We start from the raw sequence: 15915 nt of genomic DNA on the forward strand, positions 1-15915 counted from the left end.
AACAAGTGATTCCAGGTTCCGTTCCCTGGATCAACAGGTGTTCCCAACTGTGTCTCTAGTTTGTTTTACAACTCTCCGAAGGTGCTGCCAAGAACACACACTTCCAAAGATAGCATCAAGGGCCAAGCTGCAGACGATGGCAGCTGTACTGAAACCCAGATCTGGGGAAGGTTTTCTGCTCCAGCCTCTGCTATCAGATGCCAGGGGCCAAAATACAGCCAGCCTCCTTCTCTGCCTGCACAAGAGGCCTCTACTACTTCCACACAGGGGCATCCTTTGGATCACTGACCGTGGGTCCCTGTCAGAGGCGTTCCTCCCATTGGGCAAAGTGGGCAGTTGCCCAGGACACCCCCTTGTGGGGGGCGCAAGAACTGCAGGTTCGTTGGTGGGATTTTTTTGTATTTTCAGTGTTTTTCCGTTTTTGGCCTGAAGAAGGTGCAGGTTTTAGGCTAGCAGCACCAAAATTTCAGGGATTTTTCGGGAGACTCTCCTGATAATATCACACAGGTTTGGTGAAGTTTGGTTTAGGGAGTCCAAAGTTATGGACTCCCAAAGGGAGTGCCCCCATTGTTTCCAATGGGAGCTAATAGGAGATGGGGGCTACAAACTCAGGTTTTGCCCAGGGCTCCAGTTTGCCTAGGTACGCCACTGGTCCCTGTAGTGATGTTGCTAGGGCTTCTTGATCCATCTCTGATTCCAGGTGGGAACAGATGGGCCTAGCATCTGTGTACAAATTCATTTTTTCCTCCTGCCCTTCCTCTCTGGAACACTGAGTCATACGTGTGGTTCTTCCTCCCCCTTTTCCACACGAACGTGTACGGGAGGTTGTACTAAGCGCAGGTGACTGGCAAAAGATAACCCAGCAAATGTTTTGGTTGAGAGGGTTTTGCTTATCCCAAATCCAAGTGGGTGAGCCCTCTACCAAACTATGAACCTTGGCATGTCCCACACCATACTAGAGCCAGTGTACTGTAGAAGTTAGAGCATCAGAATAAGAGCTGGAAGAATAGTTGCCTACACTTCCATGGAAGCTTTCTGGGTGACCTTAGACCAGAGGCGTAGCAGGGGGGGAAAGTGCCCGGTGCACTGGTGCGTCCTCTGCCCCCGCCACGCCCTGGAACATCCCACCACACCCCCACAGGTGCGCACGCCCGGTGTGTCACACACCTCTACCCTATCCCCTTGAAGCTATGCCTCTGCCTTAGGCTGGCTGGTTATTTTCTGTTATCCTATCCTTCCTCACAAGTGTTGGTATTGTAAGGATGAAGTGGAGGGGTGTGTGAGTGTGTGAATGATTTTGTAAGTGTTTCTGCCTCCCCGTTGGGAATAAGGAGAAGAAGAAGAGTTTGGATTTTCTCTCCTGTAAGGAGACTCAAGATGGCTTACAAGCTCCTTTCCCTTCCTCTCCCCACAACAGACACCTTGTGAGGTAGGTGGGGCTGACAGAGTTCTGAAGAACGGTGACTAGCTAGCCCAAGGTCACTCAGCAGAAATGTAAGAGTGCGAAAACATATCTGGTTCACCAGATAAGCCTCTGCCACTCAGGTGGAGGAGTGGGGAATCAAACCCGGTTCTCCAGATTAGAATCCACCTGCTCTTAACCACTACACCACGCTGGCTCTCCCTGAGAACCAGGGTCTAAATATATAAATAAATAAAGCCTGGTGCTTAACTTCTTGTTTGTTCACCAGCCTGGGATTCAGAGTCAGACTCCAAACTCCTGATTGAAAGACTCCCAGGGGGACTCTAAAGGAGGCCTCATGTGAATCTTCAGAGAGCTGTTTCTGACAAACTTGTGTGATCGCAGGTTTGAGACTTGCTTCCAGCTCCCTGCTGCCACCACCACCGCCACCCAAACAGGCCCCCACAGCTGCTCTTCAAGATGTAGGTGGCAGCATGACCAAACCACGGAGCTCATTTCAGAGTGGAAAGAGAAAGAACTGACTTGTCACTGGGAAGCTGGTGCCTTTGACTCCATCTGCCGAGAGACGATCCCAAATGTTTCACAAGATGGGAAGCATGCAAAAGAGCAATAATGTGACTGTTTATTTGACTCCCCCCCCCCCCACACCCCACCTTAAATCCTACTCCTTCTCCAAGCGGCTTGCTATATCATTCCCCTCCAACAACCCTGTGAGATCATTTCACCAGAAAGAGGGTTTGACTAGTCCTTGGTCATCCATAAGTTTTGTGGCTGAGCGAAGATTTGAACTCAGTTCTTCCAGACCAGGGGCCTGCAACCTGCGGCTCTCCAGATGTTCATGGACTACGATTCCCATCAGCCCCTGCCATCATGGCCAAATGGCTGGGCTGATGGGAACTGTAGTCCATGAACATCTGGAGAGCCGCAGGTTGACCCAGGAGGCGTCAGAACCTTAAAGAGATCTGGGCATGGATCAATGAACACCCAGTATAATAAAGGCCATTGGCATAACTGAAACTAGACAACATTACTGATAACTGGTATAACTGGCCCACAGCCCCTCCTCTGCCGTTCAGCAAGACCTTCTAAAAACCTGTGAGCGTTTCAGCTCTTCCTTCTTGCCATGAAGTGGGCTGGGAACAGGTGGTAATGTAGGAACCCCTGGGTTGATTTTTTCTTTTTCTATGCTTCAGGTACGCAGTAACTTTCTCACCTGACGGTCCGGCACCCGGCTTTGAAGAGTCTGTACAGCTTGAGAATGCTGTTAGTGATTTATTTCACCCTGCTGGGATCTCGAGGGTGGGGGTTAGAGGAATGTCTAGAGAAGGGATATTAACCCAAAACTGCGGTGAGACGGCCCCTTCCTCACATGCAAAATAATGTACTTTCAATCCACTTTAATCCACTTTGCAGCTGGATTTTATACCAATGTGCCCGAGAATAAGCAAAAGTCCACTTTCAAACAATTGTGAGCTGATGGATTGAAAGTGCGTGTCTACGTAATGTCTTGAGGGAAAAGGGGCTCAGTTTCAGCAAAAGCTGGCTTGTGTCTGTTTGCAGTGTTCCTGTTCAACAAACTGATTTCTGCTCCAAAAAGTCTGGTTATTGCAGGGAGGTCAACAGGTCCTGACTCAGTCACCCTTTCTGCTGGAGCAAAGGGGGTGGCTTTGCTTTGACTCAAAGGGAGAAACTCTGTGAGCCCCATATGTTGTGCTCTAAATGCGTATGATGTTGTGTGGAAGCTCCTTCCAAAGACCAGGGCATTTACCTGCCCCCACAGGGCAAAATCTCCACGTGAAAGTGGCCATATTTGAGAATATAGCAACGAAGGAGACATGGAGGAGCAGACCCAAGGGCCATCAAATCCACTCAACATGGCGGACTCTGAGCTGGAGAACTGAATTCGAATCCACTCCTCCACCTGAGGGGTGGACTCTAAACTGGTGATCTGGGCTTGTTTTCCTGCTGTTCCACATGACACTGCCGGTTGACAGTAGGGCTAGTCACAATTCCCTCAGAACATTCTCAGCTCCACCTACTTCGCAAGGTGTCTGTTGCGGGGAGAGGAAGGAAAAGGAGTTTGTAAGCTGTTTTGAGACTCTGTGTGGTTGAGAAAAGCGGGGTATAAATCCAAATGCTGCTTCTCATTTTGTTCATGTCGTGGTCAACCAGCTGCCTTCAGGGCAAGTAAGAACGACCGCAGCAGCATCTTTCTGCCTGTGTTCTCCAGCAACTCATATAAAGAGGCATGCTTCCTTTGCGAATGGAGGAAACAGACATCCATCATGACTAGCAGCTACTGATAGCTTGTCCTCCACAAATCTGCCCACTCCCCTTTCAACACCTTCCACGTTAGTGGTCGTTGCCAGATCCTGTTGCTGAGTGGCACAAGCCCAGCATGCTCCATTCATGCGGCACATTGGCCAGCCTGATTAGTCCCATTGTTGGGCCATGCAAAGCACCACTGAGCGCACTCTACGTGACCCTGCACTGGCATATTTTTCAGAGAAGAGAGGCGGGCGGCTTTCCTCATGGGATGCTTGCCCACTGGGACTGCTTTTCTCACTGAGAACCCCCCCGAAAAAAAAGTTTTGAGGGATCTCCGCTAAAAACTAAAGACCCAGAGGAACATTTTCCAGTAAGTACAGTAACAAACACGCGTCCAACCTGGCAGCCTCCAAAGACAACATGTTCCTTGAATTCCTTACAGGCCTCTGGGAATGTTTTGCATGAGATCTGGTGCTCTGTGACACAATTTATGGCACGTATCTGAATAAAGGGGAGGGGGGGAGATTTCAACTGAGCGGCAAACACCCAACCTCCCTGAATTGCCAATGCTTGAAGAAATAATTTGAAGGCAAACAAGACGGGATGTGCATTGGAAAGATCTGCTTGCGATTAGAAGCGTCTTTCTCCCGGTCTTCCTACAGAGAGATCTCTCCAGCAGAGATTACTGGAAACAAAACAGCTCTTTGGCTGCCGTTCAGAATAGCTGCAAATGAACTCATGCCTCTGCCTTCCAGATGATTCAGTGTTCTGCGTCTCCCCTTGGTAACACAGCAAGGTGCAGGAAAGGACAGCACCTTCCAGAGAAGGAAAGTCTGATGAGACTGGGTCTTTTTCCCATTTAGAAAAAGAATAACTCAAGTGGGAAGGGAGTCAAGATTTATAAAGTGATGCTTGGGGTACAGAATGTGCATTCATTTGCATTGCATTAGGCATTTATTTATATCCTACAACACACACACACACACCCATATTGGGACTCAAAGTGGCTTAGGACATCCTGCTCTCTTTGTCTGTTCCCTTACAACAGAGGTCTTCAAACTATGGCCCTCCAGATGTTCAGGAACTACAATTCCCATCAGCCTCTGCCAGCATGGCCAAGTAGCAGGGCTGATGGGGTGCTCAGTTCCCTGAGCATCTGGAGAACCCTGAACTGAACCACTACGAACTACAACTACAACAACAACCCTGTAACTTGCAACGAATTGACCAGGATAGAAATGGAGTTTCAAAATCACCCAGTGATCTTCTGTAGAAGTAGAGATTTGAACTGGAGTCTTTCAGAATCCTAGTCTGACATTCAGTCCACCATGCCATGCCTGCAAAGGTGGGGAAAGGGTTACCTGTTCTATCCTACTAGAACTCGGGAACACTTAAAGGAATTAATGAGCAGACTGAGAACCGAAACCAGAAATTAACTTCTGGAACTCACAGGTGGGCGCTTGCTTAAGTGGCTTGAAAAATGAACACTGACCGATTCGTGGATGATACGACGACTTGTCATGATGGTTAAATAGAACCTCCATTTTCAGAGGCAGTGTATATCGGTCGGTAGGGGGTTATAGGCCTTGATACTTCTGGGCTTCCTGAAAGCATTTGGCTGGCCGCTGCCACTGCCAGAAACAGATTTCTGGTCTAGGCAAGCCTTTGTGTTCCAATTCAGAAGAATTTGTATGTTTGTATATTTTAGCAAATGTTTTTTAGAACGATAACAATAAAGGATACTTTGCATATGTTTGCATAACTGGTTCTCTTCCCAGGTTCACACAAAGACAAGGAAATTGCAACTTTTAAAGCAGTGCTTAGCAAGCTCTGGAAATGGGGCTTCCCCCATCCAGGTTCGGGGCTACTGTGAACTCTAATCTTTTCTTCCACCCATCTGGCCTGTGTGGCAACAGCCGGGGCCTGTGACGACTTCTCTGCTGTGACTGCCACTCTCTGGAGGTGAGTAACGTAAACATGCTGCTGAGCTTTGCGTCGGATACTTGCTTGAGCTTCTAAACATTTCCACCTTTACGATATCGTTGCTTCATTGCATTTGGATTTCATGTCCTGGGCATTCAAACAATGTCATCTCCTTCATGGCTTTGCGTTTTCATCCTGCCTTTCTTCCAAAGGTGTGACAGCAGAGGTGGTATCCAGCAGGTTCTCACCAGTTCCCGAGAGTGGGTTACTAATTCTTTGTGTGTGCCGAGAGGGGGTTACTAATTGGGTCCGCTTTTCCGTCTCCACGCCCTCGCCTCCCTGAGAGGCATCCTGCCTTTGAACGTGAAGGTTCCATAAAGCAATTGCGACTAATAATGTAACTCCCTGAACTGGGTTAATCCCTTCCAGGTACTGCAATTCATTGATTCTCAGCCTTTCGTACCTTTTATCTCACCAGTCTCTATCAAAGAACCTGTGTGTTTCACTATTGCTGTGTTCAGATTTGTGAGTTGGGGCATTTTCTATAATGTGATGATGGTTTAGAAATGACCTGGTGCAAAAAAAATTGGGGGGGGGGGGTCGTGGTGGGGTGGCTGCCCATGGGGGGGCCATCCAACTCAGGTTTTGCCCAGGGCTCAGGTTTGCCTAGGTACGCCTCTGCCCCCTTTGCTGAGGGGGGGCTGGCGAGGGAACCTGGTACTAAAATTTTTGGATCCCACCACTGTGTGACAGTGTAACCTCAGCTTGTGGGTTCTGTGGGGCAGTACTTGGAAGGAGTTGCAAAGAGCCAAATTTAAACAAAACAGTTTTACTTCTCTTTACAAATAACATTAAACATCAACATTTAACATTACAGTTCAAGGTCCTGTTCAGGTTGCATTTTCAAGTCCTTGTATTTACAGTCTACTGATACTGCCAAGTCCAATTCTTCTTTGCAAGTGGGTTGGCTCCTGAAGACTCCAAGGGCTTGATGAACAGGATGCAACATGATGAAGGTTTCCAGGAGAACTCTCACCCATTACAACCACAAAAAAGAAACCCTGAAACAATAAACTCCAACATTTACAACATAGCAAAAATAAACTACCTTCCCAGTAGTTCCCAACAATATTGCAGTTTACCTTAACAAGGTGTTAAGGACTTATACAACCAAGGTCCGAGTCTGGTAGCCTTGTCTTCTCCAAAGAGCTCTGCAGCCTTTCTGCTGCTCTGAGTCTCCACCCCCTTACTGGTTCAACCCATTCTGGGCATGGGGGTTACAACAGCAAAGTGCATGGCTCCCACGCCTCCGTTTTATCCTCGCAACAGGCTGCACCGAAGGACAGTATGCACCTTATTTTTAATAATATTTTTATTAAATGTTTATCATTGTATTTTATTTTATTGATTTTCTCAAATACAGTTCTAAAACAGAAAAGAAAATATACAAAGAGAAAAAAAAGAGAGTACAGTTACCCATGAAGAAAGTATGGTTACCCACAAACACATTGGATCTTAGAATTACAGCACTAGTATCGTTCAGAAAGAACCTTACATGGCTTTAATATTCATTACCTTCTAACCTTTAGTGCCAAAACAATAAGTGTCTAGTAAGAAGAAGAAGAAGAAGAGAAGAAGAGTTTGGATTTATATCCCCCATTTCTCTCCTGTAGGAGACTCAAAGGGGCTCACAATCTCCTTGCCTTTCCCCCCTCACAACAAACACCCTGCGAGGTGGAATTCAATTGGGTGGGGCTGAGAGGAGCTCCAGTGAGGAAGCGATTGTTGACTTCTTAAAGGTCACCCAGCTGGCGTGTGTGGGAGTGCACAGGCTAATCTGAATTCCCCAGATAAGCCTCCACAGCTCAGGCGGCAGAGCGGGGAATCAAACCCGGTTCCTCCAGATTAGATACACGAGCTCTTAACCTCCTACGCCACTGCAGTTATTTATATCTTAATAAATAACAAATTAATATTCTTACTATTGTTGTTATTCTTACATGCTCTCCAGCCAACAGAGTGCATTTCCTGTGGAGAAAATGACTCTTTTACTGAGAGACAGCGTGGTGTAGTGGTTAAGAGCAGGTGGATTCTAATCTGGAGAACCGGGTTTGATTCCCCACTCCTCCACCTGAGTGGCGGAGGCTTATCTGGTGAACCAGATGTGTTTCCGCACTCCAACATTCCTGCCGGGTCACAGTTTGTTCAGAACTCTCTCAGCCCCACCTACCTCACAAAGTGTCTGTTGTGGGGAGAGGAAGGGAAAGGAGCTTGTAGGCCACCTTGAGTCTCCTTACAGGAAAGAAAGGTGGGGTATAAATCCAAACTCCTCTTCCTCCTCCTCCTTCTATTGGTAATGGCATCTTGAAAGGCTGCATATGAATTTTGAAAGGAATAAATAAGGGATTGGGTCTTTGGCAACTTCCTGGGGCATCTGTCTGTGGGATGTCTGGCTCCACTCCTCCTGGCCCCAACCTTTCATGCTCTCCCTGCCTGCTCGGTTCAGATCAGAGCCCGGCTTGCCCCGTAGGCATTTCCCGCTGTCTCTGAATCCTTAAATGAAGACAGCGACTAATTTAAATGAGACAGTCTTTAAATGCTAGACAGTCTGCTCGAGAATCACCTTTGAATGAGGTATATTAACATTTCTAAGAGAATGACATAATGTCTTTTTAAAAAGGCAGCACATAAATTCTTCAAGAAGCCAAGTCTTCTACCTTTGGGATAAGCTAACTGCTCCTGTAATGTTAATTGTTTGCCTTGGAAGTTTTCTTTCTCTTGAAAAGTTCACAGAGATGCTATGAAGGAGAATTATTGGCGAACCAGGAAGCAATGCGGCTTTCTCATGTTGTCATCCTAAACACGCTTATCAGGGAAAATCCCTAATACTCACAATTTGCACTCTATGGAGACTGTATGCCTTTATTTTAATTTTATTCATACCCTGAGGAGTAGTAGTAGTAGTAGTAGTAGTGGTAGTGGTGGTGGTGGTAGTAGTGGTGGTGGAGGAGGAGGAGGAGGATTAGGAGGAGGAGGAGGAGGAGGAGGAGGAGGAGGAGAAGGAGAAGGAGAAGGAGAAGAAGAAGAAGAAGAAGAGTTGGATTTATATCCCCCTTTCTCTCCTATAGGAGACTCAAAGGGGCTTACAAACTCCTTTCCCTTCTCCCCTCACAACAAACACCCTGTAAGGTAGGTGGCCCTGAGAGAGCTCAGAAGAACTGTGAAGGTCACACAGCAGGAATGTCAAAGTGTGGAAACACATCTGGTTCACCAGATAAGCCTCCACAGCTCAGGTGGCAGAGTGGGGAATCAAACCCAGTTCCTCCAGATTAGAGTACACCTGCTCTTAACCACTGCGCCACTACAGATTTGAAAGTAGATCTCCCCCATCCTTAGTCTCAGTATAGCATTCTAACCACTTCACCAAACTGGCTCGGCAATTTTCCTTCACACTTATTTTAAAAGCTGGAGTTTGATCTGTTTACTCAAGCTCCATATGTTTACAGTGCTGTCTCGGGCCAGGGTAGCCCAATATCACCAGACCTCAGAAACTAAGCAGTGCCAGCCCTGGCTAGTACTTGGAGCAGAGACCCCCAAGGAAGTCCAGGGTTGTTCCGCAAAGGCAAGCGGTGGTGAACCATCTCTGTCTCTCGCCTTGAAAACCCCATAAAGGGTTGCCATAAATCAGCAGCAACATTTAAGTTTGGGATTAGGACCATAGCCTGTGAGAAGAAAGTGTTTAAGCCTTCCCCCGCCCATAGTATTTTACCAACCTGAACACCAGGGATCTGGGAGTCTTAGTAGACCACAAACTGAACATGAGTCAGCAGTGTGATATGGCAGCCAAGAAAGCCGATGCAATTCTGGGATGCATCAATAAGAGCATAGTGTCTCTAGGTCAACGGAAGTAATTGTACCACTCTACTCTGCATTGGTCTGACCTCACCTAGAGTACTGTGTTCAGTTCTGGGCACCGCAATTTAAGAAGGATATTGACAAGCTGGAATGTGTCCGGAGGAGGGCAACCAAAAAGGTAAAAGGTTTGGAATCCATGCCCTACAAAGAGAGACTTAGGGAGCTGGGGACGTTTAGTCTGGAGAAGTGCAGATTAAGGGGGGACATGATAGCTATGTCGAAGATGATGCCATGTCGAAGAGGGAGCAAGCTTGTTTTCCGCCGCCTCAGAGACTAGGACACGGAGTAATGGATTCAAGGTGCAGGAAAAGAGATTCCACCTAAACATTAGGAAGAACTTTCTGACTGTCAGGGCTGATCGACAGTGGAATTCACTGCCTCAGAGAGTGGTGGAGTCTCCTTCTTGGGAGGTTTTTAAAGAGAGGCTGGATGGCCATCTGTCAGCACCGCTTTCATTGTATGTTCCTGCATGGCAGGGGGTTGGACTTGATGGCCCTTGGGGTCTCTTCCAACTCTATGATTCTGGGAGGCACTCAGGGGAAAAACAGTGCGTAAGTTGCTCCAGTGGGTAAATTGCAGGTCACCGAAACCTCCGAAGGACTCCAGGCCCCTTCTCACACACTGCAGTCCCCCTTGAAACCAAACCTTCTCTGCATTCCCCTCTCCCTCCACTCCCCCAGCATGTGTGCTCGGAAATTGAGTCCCCAGCACAGAGCTCTGGGCACGTGGCTGAGCCAAGGTCCTCAGAGTGGCCACAACGTGTCTGCCGAGTGGCTTTTGACTCATGCGAATCGTCCCTCAGCCTTGCCCAAGAAGGGAAGCTAGTCCGTCAGGGGGACTTGATCAAAGCCCACTGGGGGCTGAACATGACTTTCATGTACAAAAACTTGCGCTCCGCAGCCGTCAATCATTGGCAACCTTTGCAAGCTGACTTGTGAGCCAAAGGAGGGTACTCAGCTGAAATAAGCTCCCTCTGAAAAGGATGCTGCTCTAATCGTGATCGGAGGCTTCCACAAAGGGGCCTCTGAGGAGACGGGGAAGCCAAGTCACTGAACTTATTGCTTGGAGAAGTCCAGCCGGGCAAGCCACCAAATACTACCAAGTTTGGATTTACACCCCACCTTTCTCTCCTGTAAGGAGACTCAAGGTGGCTTACAAGCTCCTTTCCCTTCCTCTCCCCACAACAGTCACTTTGTGAGGTAGGTGGGGCTGAAAGAGTTCCGAAGAACTGTGACTAGCCCAAGGTCTGCCAGCAGGAATGTAGGAGTGTGGAAACACATCTGGTTCACCAGATAAGCCTCTGCCACTCAGGTGTGGGGAATCAAACCAGGTTCTCCAAATTAGAATCCACCTGCGCTTAACCACTACACCACACACTCTCTCTTTTTCTCTGCAATGGGCTTCTGAAAGCACATAAACTATGGAGGGTGGAGAGATGACAGGCTATGTAACCTTGTACTGCCAGAGAAAATAGCCCAGCCAAGTTAAGGTGTCATATCAGATGGATGTTCAGCATCACACGTGACAATTTTCCGCAATGGATGGATGCACTTCTGTTTCCCACTTGCTCTGATAGTCCAAGTGCTCTTTGCAGCCCTGCGGTTCTTCTAATCTGATTTCCCACCCACACTTGGTGGGAGGGGTTGTGACCCAGATACGTTTCTACAGGTTGTGAAATGGTCAGAACTGGGAAAGACAAGTAGGGTCAACATGTCCTAACTAGCTTGCAATTCTTGCCGCTAGATACTAATTCTTCAGCTAACTCTTAGCTGGTTGCAAGTGCTGTCAAGGCGCAGTCAACGTATGCAGCCCCCTAGGACAGGGGTCAGCAACCTTTAGCACCCAAAGAGCCATTTGACCCCGCCTCCCCAAGCCCCGCCCCCGCCCCGGCCTCCCCAAGCCCTGCCTTCAGCCAAGCGGGTGGGATAGACAGCGGTGGCAATGCCAACGGTGGCAAGTTGTACTTGAGACACGGCGAGCGCACCTCCTTCTTCATCCCCTCCTTCCTTCCTCCCTCTGGCATCCTTTCCTCTCCTTCCCAGGCGCCAGATGAGGGGAGGAGGGGAAGGGACGCCAGAGGGAGGGAGGGAGGGAGGAAGGGAGGGAGGGAGGGAGGAAGGAGGCGTGCTCGCCACGTCCCAAGTGCAACTTGCCGTCGTTGGTGTCGCCCACTCTTGAGAGCATGAGTCACCGAGGACAAAAAGAGCACATCTTGGCTCGAACCCATAGGAGTTGCTGGCCCCTGCCCTAGGATGTTCAAGGCAAGAGGCAAACAGAGGAGATTTGCCGTTGCCAACCACTGTGTAACAGCCCTGGACTCCCTTGGTGGTCTCCTACACAATTGCTAACCAGGGCCAACCCTGCTAAATCTCCAAGGTTTGGCAAGATCAGACTAGTCTGGGCCATCCGGGTAATGGGTCAGGACAGTTCTTAGCCATCAAGTAGCTAATTCTCACAGTATGTTTGGTTCACATTTCAGCCAAGCGCCAAAACCAGTTTCAACACCAGAGTTCAGTCCTTCCAGAACTGAATATGTGCTGAATGCTTTTTTGTCCCATTTGGGATGAAGGGGTAGTTCTTCTGGATGACAGGGCAAATCTTCGGCTGAGTAAACATGTTAACATCTGAGGGAGAGGTGGCTTATGAGTCACCCGCTTCCCAAAGAACTTGTTAACATATGATAGAACAATCGTGCACAATTGCTGGGCAGAGCAAGTGATTTTTGATGTACTGTCGCAGTCATATGGACAGGTTTGCAATGTCTGAACTGAAACACTGATCTCATGGTCAAATGAACGGCTCGCCGTGCATGGAACTGTTTCAAACAGCTGCCAAAGAGCAACGGTAACGTGTACAACATTCCTTGCGCTGTACTTAACAACAGACAAGATGAAGGTCAAGGAACCCAACTAATTGCAGTCTAGAACCTGGAAGCCTGAACTGGGTGATACAGTTTTCATTTCAAGACTGTTTTAGCAGTTAGCAAAGTTACACACAGAGGCGCATCTGGGAAAAATGTAGCCTGGGGAAAAATCTGTGTGTGCCCCCCCCCCCCCATATGGGCGGCCGCCATCCCCCACCACGACCAAACAACTTTTTTTGCACCAGGTCTTGAAGACAGTGTATTGGGGGGAGGGAGAGAAGGAGGGGGGAAGGTGATTTTCCACACACACACACACACACGTGCGAGTAAATGGCTGCATCCCAGGGACATTTGACCCCATATGTCCCCCTGGGTGGTACACCTCTGGGCAGTGATGGGATCCAAAAATTTTAGTAACAGGTTCCCATGGTGGTGGGATTCAAACTGTGGCATAGCGCCAATGGGGCTGGGTGGGGCACGACGGGGGCGTGGCCAACATTCCGGGGGTGGGGCATTCCTGGGCGGGGCTGTGGCAAGGACGCAGCCGCTGTGCCGGTTCTTGGGCGGGAAACGAATGCACGCAGGCGCAGGCTTCCACGCATGCCGGTGCACCTCCTGCTAGACTGCTTCAAGTTCTGCACGCTACTGCTGAGAGGAGGGGCGTAACTAAGGCAAAAATCAGTGGCAAAATCACCAACTAGTAACCCTCTCTCGGCACACACAAATAATTAGTAACCTACTCTCGGGAACCTGTGAGAACCTGCTGGATCCCACCTCTGCCCCTGGGGTCAAGGAACCCAACAAACTTCAGTCTAAAAATCTGGAAGCCTGAAGTGAGTGATACAGTTTTCATGTCAAGACTATTTTAGCAGTTGGTAAAGTTACACAGTCAATCCAGGATTGGTCAAGTGAGCATCTGATGGTGTGGCTCACTTTCTGTTCACCAGTTGCTAGCGGGCAATTGATTTTTTTTTTTCATCAGGTTGTCAGCAGCTCAGTCCTGTTTGGTGGATTGTTTTCTGTGTATTTAAACAGTAACGCAGTTGGCAGGGTTTCACACACATGCGCAACGCTCCCTGACGGGAGTCCTAGTTTCCTCCCCACAGATGCACACTGCTCTGAAGTCAATAAAGGGTGTTAATAAAGAGTGAGCAAACAAGGCTGTGGATTATTTATAAGTAAACCCTGTATTTGTAAAAAAAAAAAGAAGTCTTACCATTTGGTGTTCATCTAAGTTTGTGTTATCAGTATTATCATATGTATCACCGTTTTCCCTTTCCATGTCGTTCAGTTTCCTGACCCAATCATCCATGACTGTCGAGGACAATTGATTTCACCCACTGCCCAGTTGGTGGAAAATGCTGTCAAGTCACAGCTGACTTCCGCACATGCACTTTCAATCAGTGGTGGGATCCAAAAATTTTAGTAACAGGTTCCCATGGTGGTGGGATTCAAACAGTGGCGTAGTGCCAATGGGGCTGGGCGGGGGTGTGGCCGGGCATTCCGGGGGCGGGGCATTAATAATTTCTCTGTTACTGTAAAAAACTCTTACTGTAAAAAAAAGTTTCTAATTTCCAGCTGGAATCTTTCTGTCCATAATTTAAACTTATTATAGCAAGTCCTATCGTCTACTGCCAACAGAAACAACTACTTCTCCTCTGATTGCCTGTCAAATACTTAATACTTTCAAATACTTAATTTTGTTTCTAGAAATCAAAAGAAGGATACTTTCCTTAAACAAGGAACTTTACCATATTTCTAAAACATGTTTTTTAAACAGCCCAACAGGGAGAATTATCCCGTTTTCTACCTTTGCTAACCAGCCACATAGGAAACAACAGGACTTTATGATTTTTGGACCTAATGGAATTTCTAACGGAAAAGCAGACCCAATTGGTAACCCCCTCTCGGCACACACAAATAATTAGTAACCCACTCTCGGGAACTGGTGAGAACCTGCTGGATCCCACCTCTGCTTTCAATCCACTTTTCAATGCACTTGGCAGCTGGATTCTACTATGCGGAATGGCAAGATCCACTTGTGAAAGTGGATAGAAAGCGCATTATTCTGCATGTGCGGAAGGGGCCTCAGGGTGACCCCGTACAGTTTTTAAGGCAAGAGAAGTTTGGAGATGGTTTGCTATTGCCTGCCTCTGCATGCACTGAAAGAGTTCTTAGAGAACGGCAGTTGGATGGTCTGATGTCAGGGCCAGAGCGAGGGGGAACTGCGTCCGGGACACGTGTGCGCCCTGCCACACCCCCACTTTCCCCAGAACGCCCCCACCATGCACTCACCCGGTGCATTGCACATACCCCTGTCCCTTGGTGCTACTCCACTGTCTAATGTTATCCCTTTTCAGAAGCTAAGTGGGGTTGGTCCTGGTTAGTACTTGGAGGAGAGACCATTGCAGAGAAAGGAAATGGTAAACCACCTCTGATAGTGCATTATTCTGCACCCCTTGCCTTGAAAACGCTGCCGGGCTGCCATAAGTTGCCGGTGACTTGGCAACGCTTTACACACTGCTCCAATGTAAAAGGGGCCACTAGACAAAAGAAAACGAACCTCCACCATCTCAGCTCCTGCACAGCTGCAAACTTAGTTGGATGACGGCAAGATGAGGAGATCCAAGGTTTGATTCACAGATGATCCTTCTTCTCAGAAACTGTATGTTTCCTGGAGAAACAGCATCCTTACTGTGTTTTCCAGAAAGTGACGTAGGTATAAAAATTTTACGGGGTGGGTTCAGTGACTGAGCTGACTTTCCAGCTGTTCCATGCATTTTTCAAGCAGCCGGACATGTAATGGGAGGGGTTTGAACCCGTAACCCCCCCCCCATTACCTATGTCCCTGAGACCTACCCTGAAAATAAGCCCTAGCGTGATTTTTCAGTATTTTTGGAGGATGCTTGAAATATAAGCCCCACTCCAAAAATAAGCCCTAGGTACAGATTCCCCAGCACAGCCCCCACCCATCCCAGAACACCCCCACCCACCTGCGGAATGCCTCTGCCAAGCCCCGGAACACCGCCGGAATGCCCCCTCCCACCCCCGGAACCCCCCCACCCCTGGAACGCCTCCGCCATGCCCTGGAACACCCTCGGAACACCCCGGAACACCCCCGCCCCTGGGGTGCCAAAAGGCCTACCCCGAAAATAAGCCCTAATGCATCTTTTGCAGTAAAAGTTAATATAAGACCCTGTTTTATTTTCAGGGAAACACGGTACTTATACACAGCTTGGTATCCGGAGAGGCAGTGCTGTGAAGAGAAAGAAGCAGGAGGATGTGGAAGTCCATGAGCACCCGGAAGCAGGGAATTAGTGGCTTGCTAGCCACAGCTGATCAACAGATGTACAGGGCTGGAGCAAACATCAGTTTGAGGTTAGATATATATATATATCAGAGGGCCATGCAGAGAGCCAACGAGGTCCTCCAGGAACCTGCGATTCGGAGAAAGAGAAAAGAGGCCTGTCCCCCCCCCGGCCTTGTACGGTAGCTGAAAGGTTGAAGGTCCCGATTCTCATCT

Source organism: Sphaerodactylus townsendi, linkage group LG16 (genome assembly GCF_021028975.2).
Source record: "Sphaerodactylus townsendi isolate TG3544 linkage group LG16, MPM_Stown_v2.3, whole genome shotgun sequence".
In the NCBI taxonomy this organism is placed as follows: Eukaryota; Metazoa; Chordata; class Lepidosauria; order Squamata; family Sphaerodactylidae; genus Sphaerodactylus; species Sphaerodactylus townsendi.